This window comes from Ranitomeya imitator, chromosome 4 (assembly GCF_032444005.1).
Source record: "Ranitomeya imitator isolate aRanImi1 chromosome 4, aRanImi1.pri, whole genome shotgun sequence".
NCBI classification, from domain to species: Eukaryota; Metazoa; Chordata; class Amphibia; order Anura; family Dendrobatidae; genus Ranitomeya; species Ranitomeya imitator.
In genome coordinates, this window is record NC_091285.1 from 247,961,186 (window position 1) to 247,982,553 (window position 21,368).

The 21,368-nt window shown below is 44.0% G+C and overlaps 1 protein-coding gene across 1 annotated transcript in view; it reads right to left on the reverse strand.

Annotated features, from left to right (window-relative positions):
- The window catches only part of SLC38A1 (solute carrier family 38 member 1), a 114,826-nt gene that overhangs the window by 92,595 nt on the left and 863 nt on the right, over nt 1–21,368 (reverse strand). The window lies entirely within an intron of this gene.

Consider the following 21,368-nt stretch of genomic DNA (forward strand, 5'->3'; position numbering starts at 1 on the left):
CTGTAACCTTTTTTAAACTGCATTGAGCCAAATTTTTTGTTTAAGGCCTACTACCTGTGTCTGTCTGCGCCACTCAATACAGCTGTCCTCCTCTGAAAAAAGCTGAGCGTCAATAGTCTGGTTTTCAGCCTATAGGAATTTGAAAACTGCATTGGGGCTACTACTTCGGTAGGGCCTACTAACGGTGTCTGCCGCTCCAAGGTGTTCTCCAGGTTGCCTCTCCATAGCTTCGATCTTCTAGCTCTCGTTAAGTAGTTGTTGAAACAACACTGCATTAGGCCTACAAGTTGGGTCTGGGTTGTAGAGACGGTGTCTTCCGCTCCAAGGTGTTCTCCAGGTTGCCTTTCCTGATCTTCTATCTTCAGGCTCTTGTTAAATAGTTGTTAAATGGAACAATTGCATTTGGCCTACTAGTTGGGTTGGGGCCTCCTAACAGTGTCTGCCGCTCCTTGCTGTTCTCCTGGTTTCCTGTCCTGAAATTCCATTTTCAGGCTCTCGTTAAGTAGTTGTTAATGTTAGACTGCATTTGGCCTACTAGTTGGGTTGGGGCCTACTATCGGTGTCTGCCGCTCCTTGCTGTTCTCCTCCACTGAACAAAGCTGTGCCGCCTGTTTACTACTGTTGCCAATTTTGAACTGCATTTAGACTACTTACTGATTTGGGCCTACTCTCTATGTCAGCCTCTCATTACAGTTGTCCTCCACTGCAATGCCCCCTGGTTAGTCCTGTTACCAATTTTGAACTGCATTTAGCCCACTTTATTCTTTGGGCCTATATCTGTGTTTCCTCCTCATCCTGCCCATTGCCCAGCCAGTGATAGATGAGTCTGCTGGTACATTGACCCATAACGCAACATTCCCCGTGCACGCTACACAGCAAGATTGTGACCCTGCTGAAAGTCAGGTTCCTCTTCCCGCATGCCATACCACCTTACACGGGGACAAAGAGGAAGGTGCAGATGAAAGTGCAGGTTCCTTCATCAGGTGGGGGAGGAATACTCGTTGGCGACGTCACTGGTACAGGGCCCCTCATAATACGCAAAAGTGTCGCTGCCGGTGGGAGGCGCCCCCGCCGTGCAAACACACCGCCGTACTTTGAGGGGCCCTGTGCCAGTGCCAATGCCAACGAGTGGGCCCCCCCTGCTTGCTCAGGATCACAGCACTTGCAAAGTTGAAATACTTACCTCTCCCTGCTCCACTGCCGTGACGTGGTCCAGATTTCCTGGGCCCACTAAATACTTGAACCAGCCCTACCCCCCACAACTTTAGCCAAATGACCCCCAATTTCCAATGCCTTACTATTATTATAAGGTAAATTAAGATTGACAAGCTTCAGTAACAAGAATGGATGTTTTTGCCATTAAAATGGGCACTGTACATGTTTTCCTGGCCTCCACTCACTGCCGACTATGCTCCCCCTTTGACTTGCATTGGGTTTCGTGTTTCGGTCGATCCCCGACTTTTCGCGATAATCAGCCGATTCCACTCAACTCGACTGTTGAGATAGTCGGGTTTCGCGAAACCCGACTCGACCCTAAAAAACTAAAAGTCGCTCAACTCTACAGACAAGGATGGGAATAAGGAGCCATGCATACTAGGATGGGAATAAGGAGCCATGCAGACAAGGATGGGAATAAGGAGCCATGCAGACAAGGATGGGAATAAGGAGCCATGCAGACAAGGATGGGAATAAGGAGCCATGCAGACAAGGATGGGAATAAGGAGCCATGCAGACAAGGATGGGAATAAGGAGCCATGCAGACAAGGATGGGGATAAGGAGCCATGCAGATAAGGATGGGAATAAGGAGCCATGCAGACAAGGATGGGGATAAGAAGCCATGCAGACAAGGATGGGAATAAGGAGCCATGCATACAAGGATGGGGATAAGGAGCCATGCAGATAAGGATGGGAATAAGGAGCCATGCAGACAAGGATGGGGATAAGAAGCCATGCAGACAAGGATGGGAATAAGGAGCCATGCATACAAGGATGGGGATAAGGAGCCATGCAGATAAGGATGGGAATAAGGAGCCATGCAGACAAGGATGGGGATAAGAAGCCATGCAGACAAGGATGGGAATAAGGAGCCATGCATACAAGGATGGGAATAAGGAGCCATACAGACAAGGGTGGGAGTAAGGAGCCATGCAGACAAGGATGGGAATAAGGAGCCATGCAGACAAGAATGGGGATGAGGAGCCATGCAGACAAGGATGGGAGTAAGGAGCCATGCAGACAAGGATGGGAATAATGAGCCATGCATACAAGGATGGGAATCAGGAGTCATGCATACAAGGATGGGGATAAGGAACCATGCAGACAAGGATGGGGATAAGGAGCCATGCAGACAAGAATGGGGATGAGGAGCCTTGCATACAAGGATGGGAATAAGGAGCCATTCAGACAAGGATGGGAATAAGGAGCCATGCATACAAGGATGGGAATAAGGAGCCATGCATACAAGGATGGGGATGAGGAGCCATGCAGACAAGGATGGGAATAAGGAGCCATGCAGACAAGGATGGGGATAAGGAGCCATACAGACAAGGATGGGAATAAGGAGCCATGCAGACAAGGATGGGAATAAGGAGCCATGCAGACAAGAATGGGGATGAGGAGCCATGCAGACAAGGATGGGGATAAGGAGCCATGCAGACAAGAATGGGGATGAGGAGCCATGCAGACAAGGATGGGAATAAGGAGCCATGCAGACAAGAATGGGAATGAGGAGCCATGCATACAAGGATGGGGATGAGGAGCCATGCAGACAAGTATGGGAATAAGGAGCCATGCAGACAAGGATGGGGATAAGGAGCCATACAGACAAGGATGGGAATAAGGAGCCATGCAGACAAGGATGGGAATAAGGAGCCACGCAGACAAGAATGGGGATGAGGAGCCATGCAGACAAGGATGGGTATAAGGAGCCATGCAGACAAGAATGGGGATGAGGAGCCATGCAGACAAGGATGGGAATAAGGAGCCATGCAGACAAGAATGGGGATGAGGAGCCATGCAGACAAGGATGGGGATAAGGAGCCATGCAGACAAGAATGGGGATGAGGAGCCATGCAGACAAGGATGGGGATAAGGAGCCATGCAGACAAGAATGGGGATCAGGAGCCATGCAGACAAGGATGGGAATAAGGAGCCATGCAGACAAGAATGGGGACGAGGAGCCATGCAGACAAGGATGGGAGTAAGGAGCCATGCAGACAAGGATGGGAGTAAGGAGCCATGCAGACAAGGATGGGGATAAGGAGCCATGCAGACAAGGATGGGAATAAGGAGCCATGCAGACAAGAATGGGGATGAGGAGCCATGCAGGCAAGGATGGGGATAAGGAGCCATGCAGACAAGAATGGGGATGAGGAGCCATGCATACAAGGATGGGAATAAGGAGCCATGCATACAAGGATGGGAATAAGGAGCCATTCAGACAAGGATGGGAATAAGGAGCCATGAATACAAGGATGGGGATGAGGAGCCATTCAGACAAGGATGGGGATAAGGAGCGATGCATACAAGGATGGGAATAAGGAGCCATGCAGACAAGGATGGGAATAAGGAGCCATGCAGACAAGGATGGGAATAAGGAGCCATGCAGACAAGGATGGGAATAAGGAGCCATGCAGACAAGGATGGGGATAAGGAACCATGCAGACACGGATGGGAATAAGGAGCCATGCAGACAAGGATGGGAATAAGGAGCCATGCAGACAAGGATGGGAATAAGGAGCCATGCATACAAGGATGGGAATAAGGAGCCATGCAGACAAGGATGGGGATAAAGAGCCATGCAGATAAGGAAGGGATAAGGAGCCATGCAGACAAGGATGGGGATAAGGAGCCATGCAGACAAGGATGGGGATAAGGAGCCATGCAGACAAGGATGGGAATAAGAAGCCATGCATACAAGGATGGGAATAAGGAGCCATGCAGACACGGATGGGGATAAGGAGCCATGGATACAAGGACGGGGATGAGGAGCCATGCATACCAGGATGGGGATGAAGGGACAATGTATACCAGGCTTATACTTAAGACAATAAATTTTCCCAGTTTTTTGGCAAAATTAGGTGCCTTGGCTTATACTCAGGTCGGTTTACACACGAGTTTATACGGTATGCCAGAATTCTGTCATAAATTCCATTGAAAAGTCACAAAAGTTTTGAGTTGTGCAAAAATGTTGTGACTTTTTACATTTTCACACCAGTTTTACGCAGCTCCACCAAAATGAGTAGAGCCTGGGTGGGATGTGGGCAGAAAACGAGTGCGATGCTACAGCTCATCTAATTCATAACGGGCTGCGGTGCACCACATACCAGAAATCATACTCCAATAGTGGCGTAAGATTTGTGGTGTAACGCACAATGATGCATGCCACTCGATAGACGCTGCTAACTCATTAAGAGCCATTTGACTCCAACACCCAGATCTTGATGAATTGGAGCTAATGTATCCAATAGACAAAAAAAATAGTACTGATTTTGAAATGACTGTAAGTAATATTGTGGAACCAATCAAAAACAAGATGCAGAAAAAAGATGAAAGAATATCATAAATATGAATAATTAATAAAGTCTCTACCAAGAAGGATGGCATACTTCTTAGTATGCGTTTGTGATGCCCTGCTCCTTGATTGCTTTCCCTATCCTTTCCCTAGTCTTTTTCTAAACCCATACAGAATGCTTAGAGAAATATGGTATTTAGTTATGATAGTAATTTGCACAATGCATATACCTGAGATAACAGGAATACAGCTATGCTGGGATGGACATATCATTGGTGCAACCTGTGCAGCTACACAGGAGCCCAAGAGGTAAGGGGACCCATTTTCATCTCTAAAGCAGGTAGAAATGTGCATTATGAGGAGCTATTAGACTGAAAAGGGCCCCTATATTGTTGTGACAGATAGAACCTGCACTATTGATTTAGCATCATCCAGCAGCTATAGGGGTTAAAATGGTTATAGCAGAGAGTGAGTGATTAGCTCAGTCCCAGGGGATACTGGGAAAGTTGTTATTGTGTCCTCAACATCCAAGAGGAAGATGTTTGTTAGAGAGCATCCTGTCAGACTGAAATCAGACAAGTTGTATAGACCAGTTCTTCCTGGGAAGCAATTGCTGTAATCATAGAAGCAGTCTTGATAGCCAGGAGCATCTTTATTACTTCACGATAGAAGTGATAGAGCTACAGCACCGGACTCATCCCCCCCACCCTCACCTCATGAGCAAGGTACAGTCCTACTTAGGTTAAGACACTGAGTGTGAAGAGACGTTATCTGTAAAGAGAAGTTACCTGTGAAGAGACTTCCATAAATGTTGATGAAGCATTGCATGAAGAGAAGTGAATCTGTCTGATGAAAAGAATCTTGAATAAAACCCCTTTGATCAACTGCAGCTCACAACTGTGTCATAGCTGTCTGTGTGCCTGTAAACCGTTACCTCCCCTATATTGTGAAAAATTATAATTGTCACCCTAAGTAAGATTTCCCAGGATTCCAACAAAAACTCATGTTTCCTTTGTATTGCCTTCACATACTGAGTGACATGCATGCAACATTGTTCTTGCATAGAAGCCCTTTTCTGTCTGTGTCCGACAGTGCAGCTTTCATCAGTTGTACTAACACATCACATAGAAAATACTAAAAGCTAAACGTGGACATGTCTGATATCTACATATGCAGCAAGCAAGCAATTTTGGCAAAAAAAAGTTGAATAAACATTTTACAATGCTATCACAATATCATTACTGCACAAAACATGAAAGTTAAACATTAATAATAAACCTTCATTAAACCTTAAATCAGTACAATTGCAGGCAATCACAATCAATTAGTATTATTCCAGTAAAGAAAGACAAGATGTGAACTATTCCCAGACAAATAAGACCCCTGGACAGCAAAAATATAAATGTCACACATATCTTTCCCAATGTGTTTCTCTTTCCAGATACTGGGATCGTCAGGGAACTGTGCAGGGCCGCTAGAAAGGAAGCACCCTAGAGCGCAGGCACATCAGTGTATGTATAGCCTGTGTCTTCTTCTAGCGATTCTGCATGTCATCAATATTAGATCAGTGTTGGCTTGGAGTGGGGGACACCCGCCAACCCCATGGATCAGCTGTTACAAACTGTGGTGGCAACCAGATGTAAACACTTTGAATGGAACCTAACAGCAGTTACTACACATTGAATGGAGCTGTGCCTTGCTTCTAACAGCTGATTGGTGGGGATGCCGTATTTCAAACTCCTCCGATCTGATATCGATGACCTATCCTACGTCATCAATAGGGTGTGATCTGAAAAACCCTTTAAAAACCCTTTAAAACCATGAATAAAGTAAGACTCTATTTTAGTGTTTGATATAGATGTCATTTGTGCGCTGTCTATACTAAGTGCAAACACATTCGTTAGAGTGGATGAGTTTAGTCCGCAAATCAGACCAAAGTAGGACACAAGTCCGATTTTTTTTCTCTGGACATCATCAGACCATCAAAATGTTAAAAGAGACATATGCCATAGTTTATAATGTGTCCATGTACTTTTTGTTTTAAAAAAACGCATTGTGGATTTACAACAAAGCATATTATAAATCTATCGCAAAATATAAAATATATACAAAAAATCAATAGTAAAGAATACATAATACTATTTGTTGGTGCTCTTGGGAACTATATGGAGGATAATCACTGTTCACTACTGTGCAAGTTACCTCTAAAATTAGGTGATGGTCTTGTAGGGGGGTGGAAGGGTTGTGGAAGACGCAGTGGCAACTAGGGGTTTCATAATGATGTTTGCTGTTTCAATATGAGTAAAGATAGAAAGGGGCGCACCAATATATAATGTCACAGTCACCATCAAGGGGTGCAATACTTAGTCTATAAATAGAACAGGACAAACGAAAAGAGAAAGGGTAGACTAAAAATAGTATGCACAACCCAAAATATAGAGACAATCGGTAGTACTATAAAGCAAAACACCTTTATTAAACACCTCAAAAAATATGTTAAAAACATTTAAAAACAAATGTACAAATCCCTATACCCATCATATCCCATAATAAATGACAATCCCATAATACAATAGGAAAACAGTAATATCCTACCCTAGATGCACCTAGTCACATATGCTCTCCTGCAAAAATGTGCCTATACAGGCCGCAAAGGACTCGACCACAATATGTCAGTATCCACTGCTAATAACCAAAAAATGAAACATCCATGCAATACATGGTCCTAAGATTGGAATGTGATAGCATGCTATATAACAGCTGTGGATACAACCTGTCCTGCGTCAATTCTGGTATATGGAGATGCAGCAATGTCAAAGGGCACAGAGCACCACAAGGGTTAAATCCACATAGAGCCAGGGAACATAACAGCCCCAAAATGGCCCTGAGGTAGGAAAAGGATAAGGTGGGAGCGCACCCCACGCGTATCGCTGCCTCCGCAGCTTCGTCAGGGCCATTTTGGGGCTGTTATGTTCCCTGGCTCTATGTGGATTTAACCCTTGTGGTGCTCTGTGCCCTTTGACATTGCTGCATCTCCATATACCAGAATTGACGCAGGACAGGTTGTATCCACAGCTGTTATATAGCATGCTATCACATTCCAATCTTAGGACCATGTATTGCATGGATGTTTCATTTTTTGGTTATTAGCAGTGGATACTGACATATTGTGGTTGAGTCCTTTGCGGCCTGTATAGGCACATTTTTGCAGGAGAGCATATGTGACTAGGTGCATCTAGGGTAGGATATTACTGTTTTCCTATTGTATTATGGGATTGTCATTTATTATGGGATATGATGGGTATAGGGATTTGTACATTTGTTTTTAAATGTTTTTAACATATTTTTTGAGGTGTTTAATAAAGGTGTTTTGCTTTATAGTACTACCGATTGTCTCTATATTTTGGGTTGTGCATACTATTTTTAGTCTACCCTTTCTCTTTTCGTTTGTCCTGCTGTTTCAATATGTTCTTTTGTGTGATAAAATGTTTTATTGTATTTCTTTGTCCGTTTTTGTGCTTCGGTTCTCCTCCAGGCTTTGCCTGAAGACCTTCTCTGGGAATGCGAGAGGCCTGTCCACTAGGGGAACCATACTAGGTACAGGAATATAGCTTGTACTACACAAGTCATTAGTTAGTTAATAGTGTTGGGATTAACCCATAGTCTGGGAGGGGTTAGGACCAGTTTTTTAAGAAAAAGTTCCCAGGTTAGGAGACTTCTAGAGGAGTAGGGAGTCTAGTTGATGTTCAGATTAGAGTCAGGTGTGAGTGAGTGGGAGCAGAGCTAGAGGTTACAGTGCTAACAGAAGGGCTCAAACTTTGTTGTTTGCAGTTTTTTGTTTTTTTCTTCTTGTGTATTCCTATGGCCGGTTTTGTGTTTTGGATCTCCTCTAGGCTTTTCCTGAAGGCCGTCCTTGGGAATGCGAGAGGCCTGTCCACTAGGGGAACCACACAAGGTATAGGAATATAGCTTGCATTACACAGGGGACTAGATAGTTAATAGTGTTTTCAATTAGTCCATAGTCTGGGAGGTGTTAGACCAGTTTCTATAAGAAAAGGTTTCTGGGTTAGGTGAGTTCTAGAGGAGAGAGTTTAGTTCAAGTTCAGAATGGGGTCAGGTGTGAATGAGTGAGAGCAGAGCTAGACATTACAGTGCTAACAGGTTCCAAGAAAACTAGATGCAGCAAAGGCAAGAAAGTTCTGTCAGTGCCGAGTCTCCCCACAGCATGAGTACACATTCAAAGTTTCATCTGAACCCCCACACAGTTTTGAGCCTAAGGTCCCGAAGAGGTATTGAGTGTCATGCCTCTGTAGCCCATGCGACAAAGATCTTGGTTGGGTAGCAGAGGAAGGGAAGGATGGTGGTCCTCAGGGAATCTGTTATGCCAGAAGGAGGATCCCTAGGATTGGCTTGGACAGTTGGGCTAGGGACAAGTTGGGCAAAGCAGAGACAAAGACTGACAGTTGTGGAGACAAAGGGAACATCACTAAAATGGGACTCTGTCTTATTCTGTATGCTACAACCGTGTCTAACTAAATTGCACAGTAAAGGTGAACCTGTTAACCCGTATCCAAGGTCTCCTGTTTTGTCTGAAGCTACAGCCAGACCAGTCCCATGGACAGAGAGGTAGGAGGAACTCCTGAAGGAACAAACTCCACAACATCTTCCACACCTGTCTGACTCCTTTTTAGAAGAGGGGTTTCAGGGCAACCAGAACTCAGTTCAATACAATATTTTATGGACAACCCTAAGTCTCTACTAGTATATTAGAATCATGTTAAAAAAAGAGATTTCAACATTTTGAAAAGTCACAATGTAAATATATATTTTTCACTAACTTTAATTTAAGTTTACGGTTTAAACCAATATATTTTATGCTAAGAATCAATTTTTTATTTACCAACTTTTTTGTATTATATTTAATATTTTTTATGTATAAATATGTACACATAAACAAACACACACTGACACACACACACATTTTTTTTTAAATCCATTAGCCAATTGCCAAAAAATCCTATTTTACTCAATTCAAAATAAAACATAATCTTTAATTGTTAAATTTAAACTAGGAGTAGGTAGTGCAAATCATATGTTAAAGTGCATAATAAAATTACACAGTTCATTATTGGTCCTACCTATGTTTAAATATGTCCCAAGTGGACAAACTGCTACGCTAGTTGAGTTATTCAATTGTAATATACAGTCATGGCCAAAAGTGTTGGTACCCTAACCCCTTTCCAACATCGGGCATATATATGCCGATGTTGGACTCCCTCCCTCACCTCCGGAGCCAACATCTTTTCCGGGACATGTCAGCTGTTTTGAACAGCTGACATGTGCCCGCAATAGCCGCGGGTAGAATCGCGATCCACCTGTGGCTAATCTACTATATAATTGTCTAAGGGTCACTTCCGTCTGTCTGTCTTTCTGTCTGTCTGTCACGGATATTCATTGGTCGCGGCCTTCTGTCTGTCCTGGAAATCCAAGTCGCTGATTGGTCGCGGCAAAACAGCCACGACCAATCAGCGACGGGCACAGTCCGGAAGAAAATGGCCGCTCCTTCCTTCCCGCAGTAGAGATTTTGGGTCCATGGCCTGGAACTCCCCAGATCTTAATTCCATTGAGAACTTGTGGTCAATCATCAAGAGATGGGTGGACAAACAAAAACCAACAAATTCTGGCAAAATGCAAGCATTGATTATGCAAGAATGGACTGCTATCAGTCAGGATTTGGTCCAGAAGTTGATTGAGAGCATGCTAGGGAGAATTGCAGAGGTTTTGAAGAAGAAGGGTCAACACTGCAAATATTGACTTGCTGCATTAACTCATTCTGTCAATAAAACCTATTGGTACTCATAATATGATTGCAATTATATTTCTGTATGTGATATAAACATCAGACAAACACTAACAAAAACCAGAGGGCAGCAGATCATGTGAAAATATAATTTTGGTGTCATTCTCAAAAATTTTGGCCATGACTGTATACTACGTGACTGGGCAATATACTACGTGGCTGGGCAATATACTACGTGACTGGGCAATAGACTACGTGACTGGGCAATATACTACATGGGTGGGCAATATACTACGTGGCTGGGCAATATACTACGTGGCTGTGCAATATACTACGTGGACATGCATATTCTAGAATACCCGATGTGTTAGAATCGGGCCACCATCTAGTAACTATATAAATGCCGCTGTCAAACACTGACAGCGACATTTAACAAGCGCTTCTAGCAATCGCGCTGGAAATCCGCCCACAGGTGACCCATGTCACTTGATCGCGTGTCACAGATGTGTTGGCATGACAACCGGAGGTCTCCTGGAGACCTCTATGGTTGTCAGTGTCGGCTTGCTGTTATCGCCATCCAGTGGTTGTGAGTAATTCTGCTTTATAGTGATGATCTGATCACTGCCTATATGTAGCAGAGGTGATCGGGTTGTGGCAGCTTCTAGTCTTCCATAGCCCCATTCAAAATAAAACGAGTAAAAAAAAAATCAAACATACACATATTTGGTATTGTCGTGTTCAGAATCACCCGATCAATCAATAAAAAAAGGATTAACCTGATCGCTAAACGGCATAGTGAGAAAAAAAGTAAAAATGCCAGAATTACCTTTTTTTGGTGGCCGTGACATTGCAGTAAAATGCAATAATGGCTATCAAAAGATATTATCTGCACCAAAATGGTATCATTAAAAATGTCAGCTCGGCATGAAAAAAATAAGCCCTCACCCAACCCGAGATCACGAAAAATGGAGACGCTACGGGTATCGGAAAGTGGCGCAATTTTATTTTTTTAACAAAGTTTGGAATTTTTTTTCACCACTTAGATAAAAAATAACCTAGACATGTTAGATGTCTATGAACTTGTCTGGAGAATCATAATGGCAGGTCAGTTTTAGCATTTAGTGAACTTATTAAAAAAGCCAAACAAAAACAAATGTCGGATTGCACTATTTTTACAATTTCACCACACTTGGAATTTTTTTCCCGTTTTCTATTACAAAACATGGTAAAACCCATGGTGTCTTTGAAAAGTACAAATTGTCACGCAAAAAACAAGCCCTCACAAGGCCATATTGATGGAAAAATAAAAAAGTTATGGCTCTGAGAAGGGGAGCAAAGAACAAAACCGCAAAAGCGAAAAAAGCTCAGGGGGTTAAGTGGTTAAAATTGTTCTAGAAAATTAAGTATTTCTCCCAGAAAATTATTGCAATTATGCATGATTTGTTAAACACATGTTTATTTCCCATCTACTATATAATTGTCAAAGGGTCACTTCCGTCTGTCTGTCCTTCTGTCACGGATATTCATTGATCGCGGCCTCTGTCTGTCATGGAAATCCAAGTCACTGATTGGTCGCTGCAAAACAGCCACGACCAATTAGCGACGGGCACAGTCCGGAAGAAAATGGCCGCTCCTTCCTCCCCGCAGTCAGTGCCCAGCGCCCGCATACTCCCCTCCGGTCAGCGCTCACACAGGGTTAATGGCAGCGTTGACCGCGGTGTAACGCACTCGGTTAACGCTGCTATTAGCCCTGTGTGACCAACTTTTTACTATTCATGCTGCCTATGCAGCATGAATAGTAAAAAGATCTAATGTTAAAAATAATAAAAAAAATAAAAAATAGTTATATACTCACCCTCCGGTGGCACCCCGGATCGAAGCAGTTACTGACGCTCCTCGCGACGCCCCGGTGACCGCTCCATGCATTGCGGTCTTGCGAGATGATGATGTGCGGTCTCGCGAGACCGCTACGTCATCATCTCACGAGACCGCAATGCACTCTTCAGACCGGAGCGCACGAGGAGCGTGGGGCCACCGGACGGTGAGTATATAACTATTTTTTATTTCAATTCTTTTTTTTAACAGGGATATGGTGCCCACATTGCTATAGACTGCGTGGGCTGTGCAATATACTACATGGACTGTGCAATATACTACTTCGGCTGGGCAATATACAACGTGGGCTGTGCTATATACTACATGGGCTGCGCAATATACTACGTGGGCTGCGCAATATACAACGTGGGCTGCACAATATACTACGTGGCCTGCGCAATATACTATGTGGGCTGCGCAATATACTACGTGGGCTGTGCAATATACTACGTGGGCTGCGCAATATACTACGTGGGCTGCGCAATATACTACGTGGGCTGTGTTATACACATTACGTGGGCTGTGCAATATACTACATGGGCTGTGCAATATACAACGTGTACTGCGTGGGCTGCGCAATGTACTGCGTGGGCTGTGCTATACACTACGCATACATATTCTAGAATACCCGATGCGTTAGAATTGGGCCACCATCTAGTGTGTATATAAACTGAGAAAAAAAGGTAAATTAGACATCATTTCACACAAAACCCCCAAAATGGACTGAACAAAATTGTTGGCACCTTTCTAAAATTGTGGTAAAACGGCTTTATTTGAAGCATGTGATGCTCGTTAAAACTCACTTGTGGCAATTAACAGATGTGGGCAATAAGAAAAATACACCTGAAACTAGATAAAAAGACGAGAAGTTAACTTAATTTTAGCATTGTGTGTCTGTGTGACGCCCCCCTTATAAATAATAATAATTTTATTTATAAAGCACCAACATATTTCGCAGCGCTTGAGGAAGGTTGATCCGAAACGCGCGTCGGGAGGGTGGTGACGGCATGGTGCAGCATTCATCATCTACTACCACTTGGTATGTGTTATTATATATATGCCCTGTCTATATAACATGTTGTTTTCACTCTTTGAACGGGACATAGTTACTTGTTTGTACCTTTTACATATATTAATTGACATTCCTTTTTGGGCAACATATTTGATGCAATTATAAGTAGTGAGATGTCTGTGCCGCTCTGTTCTCCATTAGGCAGTTTAGATGTGTTTGCCAATTTTAGCCCTTGTTGTCACTGTTTAACCGTCTGTATTTGTATGGATGTTTAATAAAATTTATATTTTACTATTTTGGACTAGTACACTATTTTCCTCTGTGGTGCTGTAGTCTCGCTAGTGTGTCCTGCACATCTGGCTTCAACATCATATGTGTGGTTATGATGTTAGTTTATTGCTCTAGAAGCCTTGCATGTTTCCTATGTGTTTATTTACACTAAGCATGGAGAACAGAAAGAGCAGACGAGAACTGTCTGAGGACTTGAGATCCCAAACTGTTGAAAAATATCAACAATCTCAAGGTTACAAGTCCATCTCCAGAGATCTTGGTGCTTCTTTGTCCACCATGCACAACATAATTAAAACGTTTGTAGCCCATGGCACTATAGCTAATCTCCTTGAACGTGGATGTCAGAGAAAAATTAATGAAAGGTTGCAAAGCAGGATAGTCCAGATAGTGTTTAAGCAGCCTCAATCAAGTTCCAAAGAAATTCATGCTGTCCTGCAAGCTCAGGATGCATCATTGTCAACGTGAATAATCCATCGACATTTGAATAAAATAAAACATAAAATAAAACATTAAAAATAAAATAAAACATTATGGCAGGAGACCCAATAGGAGCTCACTGATGACCCAGAGACATAAAAATACTGGCCTAAGCCAAAATCTTTTATTGGATAGTGTCTTGTGGACAGATGAGACCAAGATATAGCTTTTTGGCAAAGCATATCATTCTACTGTTTACCGAAAATAGAATGAGGCCTACAAAGAACACAGTTCCTACCGTTAAATATGATGGAGGCTAAAAGAGTCTTGGAGTTGTTTTGCTGCTTCTGGCACTGGGTGCCTTGACTGTGTGCAAGGCATCATGAAATCTGAGGACTTCCAAAGGATTTTGGGTCACAATGGCAGGACAATGACCCAAAACATATTTCAAGAAATACCCAGAAATAGAGGGAAACAATGTTCTGGAGAGTTCTGAAGTGTCAAGCAATGAGTCCGGATCTAAATCCCATTGAACACTTTTGGGAGAAGGCACCCTTCATATGAGAGAAATGCAGCAGTTTGCTCAAGAGTGGTCTAACATTACAGTTGGGAGGTGTAAGAAGCTTGTTGATGGTTATAGGAAGTGATTGATTGCAGTTATTTATTCCAAAGGACTGCAACCAAATATTAAATTAAATATGCCAACAATATTGTCCCATTTGGGGGTTTTGTGTGAAATCATGTCCAATTTATCTTTCATCTCTGTTTTTTGTGTTGTTTCAGTGCACACAAACACAATAAACATGTGTATAACAAAACATGCATATCTGCATTATTTTCTGGGAAAAATACTTCATCTTCTGGAACAATTTAAAGGGTGCCAACATTTTTGGGCATGACTGTACATATGGTTAGGTTTACCTATTCTTTAAATAGTTGTGCAGCTCCAACAGCCTCAACTTATATAACTAGCACAAAAAAAACCTATATATACATGTGTATATATACATGTATATATATATATATATATATATATATATATATATATATATATGTATATATATATATATACATATATATATATATATATATATACAGTGGGGCAAAAAAGTATTTAGTCAGTCAGCAATAGTGCAAGTTCCACCACTTAAAAAGATGAGAGGCGTCTGTAATTTACATCATAGGTAGACCTCAACTATGGGAGACAAACTGAGAAAAAAAAATCCAGAAAATCACATTGTCTGTTTTTTTAACAATTTATTTGCATATTATGGTGGAAAATAAGTATTTGGTCAGAAACAAAATTTCATCTCAATACTTTGTAATATATCCTTTGTTGGCAATGACAGAGGTCAAACATTTTCTGTAAGTCTTCACAAGGTTTCCTCACACTGTTGTTGGTATGTTGGCCCATTCCTCCATGCAGATCTCCTCTAGAGCAGTGATGTTTTTGGCTTTTCGCTTGGCAACACGGACTTTCAACTCCCTCCAAAGGTTTTCTATAGGGTTGAGATCTGGAGACTGGCTAGGCCACTCCAGGACCTTGAAATGCTTCTTACGAAGCCACTCCTTCGTTGCCCTGGCGGTGTGCTTTGGATCATTGTCATGTTGAAAGACCCAGCCACATTTCATCTTCAATGCCCTTGCTGATGGAAGGAGGTTTGCACTCAAAATCTCACAATACATGGCCCCATTTATTCTTTCATGTACCCGGATCAGTCGTCCTGGCCCCTTTGCAGAGAAACAGCCCCAAAGCATGATGTTTCCACCACCATGCTTTACAGTAGGTATGGTGTTTGATGGATGCAACTCAGTATTCTTTTTCCTCCAAACACGACAAGTTGTGTTTCTACCAAACAGTTCCAGTTTGGTTTCATCAGACCATAGGACATTCTCCCAAAACTCCTCTGGATCATCCAAATGCTCTCTAGCAAACTTCAGACGGGCCCGGACATGTACTGGCTTAAGCAGTGGGACACGTCTGGCACTGCAGGATCTGAGTCCATGGTGGCGTAGTGTGTTACTTATGGTAGGCCTTGTTACATTGGTCCCAGCTCTCTGCAGTTCATTCACTAGGTCCCCCCGCGTGGTTCTGGGATTTTTGCTCACCGTTCTTGTGATCATTCTGACCCCACGGGGTGGGATTTTGCGTGGAGCCCCAGATCGAGGGAGATTATCAGTGGTCTTGTATGTCTTCCATTTTCTAATTATTGCTCCCACTGTTGATTTCTTCACTCCAAGCTGGTTGGCTATTGCAGATTCAGTCTTCCCAGCCTGGTGCAGGGCTACAATTTTGTTTCTGGTGTCCTTTGACAGCTCTTTGGTCTTCACCATAGTGGAGTTTGGAGTCAGACTGTTTGAGGGTGTGCACAGGTGTCTTTTTATACTGATAACAAGTTTAAACAGGTGCCATTACTACAGGTAATGAGTGGAGGAAAGAGGAGACTCTTAAAGAAGAAGTTACAGGTCTGTGAGAGCCAGAAATCTTGATTGTTTGTTTCTGACCAAATACTTATTTTCCACCATAATATGCAAATAAAATGTTAAAAAAACAGACAATGTGATTTTCTGGATTTTTTTTTCTCAGTTTGTCTCCCATAGTTGAGGTCTACCTATGATGTAAATTACAGACGCCTCTCATCTTTTTAAGTGGTGGAACTTGCACTATTGCTGACTGACTAAATACTTTTTTGCCCCACTGTATATATACACACACACACATACTCATTAACACACAGATACACACACAGTTTCACAGACACAGACACACACAAGCACAGGCACACACAGCGACACACAAACACAATCACAGACAGACACACATAGAAATAGGCAGTCACACAAAAACACAGACACACACACACATACAAATCATACACAAACAGAGGCAGTCACACACATTAGCGGACATACGGCATGTGCAGCCTGTGTGGCTGCATCGGGGCCCCCAGAGGCTCCGGGGGGCCCCTGCAGGATGGCTAATAATGAAAGCAATCTGGTCTGTTTATCCGGCCCCGAGGCTCCATGGGGCCCCTGGAAAGATTGCCCTTATGTGCGGCGAGCAGGGAGCGATCCCTGCAGCTCCACTGCCTACAAGAGAAAATAGCAGTGGAGCTGCAGAGATCTGTCCTGCTTCCTGCCTGCGCTTCCTGTGCAAGAGAGAGGAAGGTGATGATGATGCTGCGGCAGAGCTTGCGGAGAGGTGAGATGGTGCTGTGTGTGTGTGTGCATGCGTAGCGCGTGTGTGTGTTGTGTGTGTGCATGTGTAGCATTGCCGGGGAATGTGCAGAGAGGTGAATGGTGCTGTGTGTGTCTGTGTGTGTAGGGGAGGAGAGGGCAATGATGGGACTGATGGGGAGAAGGCAATGATGGGGTGATGGAGAGGGCAATGATAGGGATGGTGGGGGAGCAGGAAATTATGGAAGTGGTGGAATGGGCAAGGATGGGGATGTGGGGGAGGAGGAAATGATGGAGGTGGTGGAATGGGCAATGATGGGGTGGTGGGGGAGAAGGAAATGATGGAGGTGGTGGAATGGACAATGATGGTGGTGGGGGAGAAGGCAATGATGGAAGTGGTGGAAAGGCCAATAATGGGGGGTGGAGGGGGAGGAAATGATGGCGGTGGTGAAATGGGCAAGGATGGTGGTGGTGGAAAGGACAATGATGGTGGTGGAGTGGGGAGGAAATGATGGAGGTGGTGGAATGGGCAAGGATGGTGGTGGTGGAAAGGACAATGATGGTGGTGGAGGGGGGGAATGATGGAGGTGGTGGAATGGGCAAGGATGGTGATGGAGGAAAGGACAATGATGGTGGTGGTGGAAAGGGCAATGATGGTAGGGGAGGAGGAAATGATGGATGTGGTGGAAAGGGCAATGATGAGGATGGTGGGGAGAGAAGGCAATGATGGTGGTAGTGGAAAAGGCAATGATGGGAGTGGTGGGGAAGGAGGCAATGATGGGGGTGGCGGAGGAAAAGGTTGTGATAGAGGTGGTGGAAAGGGCAATGATTGGGGTGATGGAGAGGGCAATGATGGGGTGGCAGGGGAGAAAGCAATGATGGAGGTGGTGGAAAGGGCAATGATGGAGGGGGTGGAAAGGGAAATGATGAGGTGGTGGGAGAAAAGCAATGATGGAGGTGGTGGAAAGAACAATGTTGGGGTGTTGAGAGAGAATGCAATGATGGTGGTGGAAAGGGAAATAATGAGGGTGGTAGAGGGGGAAGAAATGATGGAGGTGGTGGAATGGGCAATGATGGTAGTGGTGGGGGAAAAGACAATGATGGGGAGGAGGAAATGATGGTGGTGGTGGAATGGCCAATAATATGAGGTGGTGGGGAGAAAGCAATGGTGGTGGTGGAGAAGACAATGATGGAGGTGGTGAAGAGGGCAATGATGGGGTGGGGGAGAGGACAATAATGGGATGCGGGGGAGAAGGACAATGAGGGTTATGGGGGATGAAGGGGGACTTATAATGGACTTAGGAACAGGGAGGGTGGAGGAAGACATTATTATCGCTTATTCTGTCTAAGGCTATGTTCACACTTGCATACCGGGGCTTTGTGGACGGCTGCGTACTTCCTCCCTGAAGCTCCACCCATTTGCGTTTAGGTCCGCCTAATTCTGCATGCGTCCTGCATACCTATCTTTAACATTGGGTACGCAGGACATGCGGATGCATGCGGATGCGTCGTTTTGACGCGCCCGCTGACAAAGCATGTCCCTGCGTACCCAATGTTAAGGATAGGTATGCAGGACGCATGCGCAGCTGTGCAGATATGAAAAGAAAAAGTACGCAGCCCTACTCAGGGCTGCCAAACGCAAATGTGTACTTAGCCTAACACAGTCCCTTAATATAGAGTGTACATACTTATTATGCATAACACAGTTCCTTAGTATATAGTGTACTCACTAATTCTGTATAACACCATCCATAGTTACATAATTTCCTTTTTTATTATGTATAACATCGTCCCTTATTACGGACCATTTTCTCTAGTTATATATGGTGACGTCCCTTATTATATAGCTTCCTCTGCTGTTATGATGTACAGTGCTGTCTCTTACATAAGTGTATTCTTGTTAATTTTGTTATTCACAGAGCCCTCTTTTATTACATAGTCCCCTGTCTTTTTAGATATAAAATGACTACTGATGGAAGGGCAGGTGACCAGACGACCAGTCCATCAGCTCCTCCGTTAGAAAAGAAGCTTTCCCAAGCTCCATCAGCCATCATTGCATTATAGAGCTAACAAGACAGGATGGTTTGTACTAACAAAAAGGCTCTATATAATCCTATATGTAAGGGACGCCACTGTATATAACAAGAGAGAACACTGTATAATAAGGGACGGCACTATACATAATAAAGGAGACTATGTAATATATTTACACATGTAAGTGTGTGTGGCTATATATATGTGGCGCCCCTGGGGTCCAGTCGCCACAGAGATACTGCACCTCACCCAGAGGTGTGGTATCCCACTCTCAGGTAAGGAGGGAGCACTACCCTGGACTCTAACACTCACATCCAACGCACACTAGTTCAGTGGAGGCATCTGAGGGAGGATGGCCACATGCCAGGCTGGGCAGCAAAGGGTGTTGGGGAGTGGGTAGGGAAGGTAGAGTAGGGGAGGAGCTAATTAGGAAGTGAGAGAGATGGTGAGAGGAGCTGAATGGAGTAAGACATGCAGAAAGAGGCTCCCTGTCAGAGGGAGTCAGAGAGAGAAATTGTGAGAGAAGTGGAGCTGAGCAGATGTGAGGGTCTGCAGCTCCTGACAGCCTGAAGAGAGACTAGAAAGGTAGAGACAGAAGGAAGCTCCCAAAAGGACAGAAGGGGTCCTAGGGGCATGGGAAGTGCAGAAGCCACCCGTGGGGCCCGTATCCAGACATGGAGGGACCAGGTTGCAGTTAGGGGACTGGCCCCAACTTAGTGGAATATTTCAAGTTCAGCTAAGAAACCAGAGGCTGTGGCTTTTGTAAGAAGCACAGCCACATCCAGCCATACTTTGCCAAAAAAGACAGCCATATAGAATCCAGGAAACTCAGAGAACGTCACCCGACAAGGTTCGTGGCTGCTGGCTTCAGACACTGTGGGTTAGGTGTTGGGCAGGAGAAGTGAAAAGCCAGTGTAGTGAGACGGCCAGAGAAAGGCATATGAAAGGAGTCCTGGAAAAGTGCCTTCCAAATCTACCTGGGAGTTTGCTGGACCACTGACCTGGAGAACACAGCATCTGGCTAGCGTTTGTGGACTGGAGAACTGTGAGTAAAAGTGGAAACTGCACCTTACTGTGTCTTTGCATTATTTCTACAACACCTGCTCGGCCTACCACAACCACCATCTCATCATCTATTCGTACAGTTGCCCTGGGGTTTAGCTCTACCTGTGGAGAGCTGTATCAACTCTGCTGCATCACCATCAGCCCCCGCAGACTCTGAAGCAGCGTCGGCTAACACCTTTATTGCCGAGTACCAGAGGTGGCGTCACGAACAAATTCCCTTTTCCATAAACTTTATTTCACCTTTATTTGGATGCCCAGGGCCACGTACCGGGTCACAGCTGTCGTGACCACATCCCCTTTAAGAATTGTTCTACCTGGCCCAAGTACCCCATGGCCCTTGGGGGCTCTCCATATATATTATAAAAACAACAAAAACATATATATATAGCTTTGTTGCCATAAAAGGAGTGTGGCCCAGACAGATTTCTTGCACAGGGGTCCCAAGCTGTCAGTGTCCGCCCCTGTTCACACACATACACAGACAGACACACACACAGACAGACAGACATACACAGACACACATATAAACACACACAAGCACAGACAGACAGTTGTCTAGACACTTTTTAAATGTGTAGAGCCCATCAGAAACAACCTAAAATTTAACACAACTTATGCCACAAAAGTCTCACCTTTGATAATAATTGTGCCCCAATTTTTTCTCCCAGCTACAGTTGTATTTTTTTTTACATCTATTACTTTACATGTGAATATTGTTAGACGCTATACAAAGCCTTCTGCCCGTTCTTCCTTTGCTTACAGATCTGTAGCTTAGATTATACTGCGTGATCAAAGAGGATTATGGTGGCTAAAAACTTGCCTTCCTCAAACGTCACTTCCTAGCAGTCATTTAGTAAATGGAATTTCCCCTTTAAATTATGGCTGATTTGGTAGAAACTAGAAAATAAGTGAAGAATGCTGCTGAATCCCCAGCTGCTGCCATGATGCTGTCTGTAGGGAATGATGTGACAAATGCCTGGGGAGACGTGGATATTCATGGCATTGTGCTTGTGACGTCAGTCTCACCTCCAACCGCAATGAATACATTGTGACTGCACAATATCATGTGAGAGCAGCACATTGTTAAAGGGCACCGCTCGTCATAGCCACATGCAGCTCCCTTATGTTCCTCCAATGAATGAAACTAATGACCCTCCATCAATTAGCATGTCAGCTGTATGCT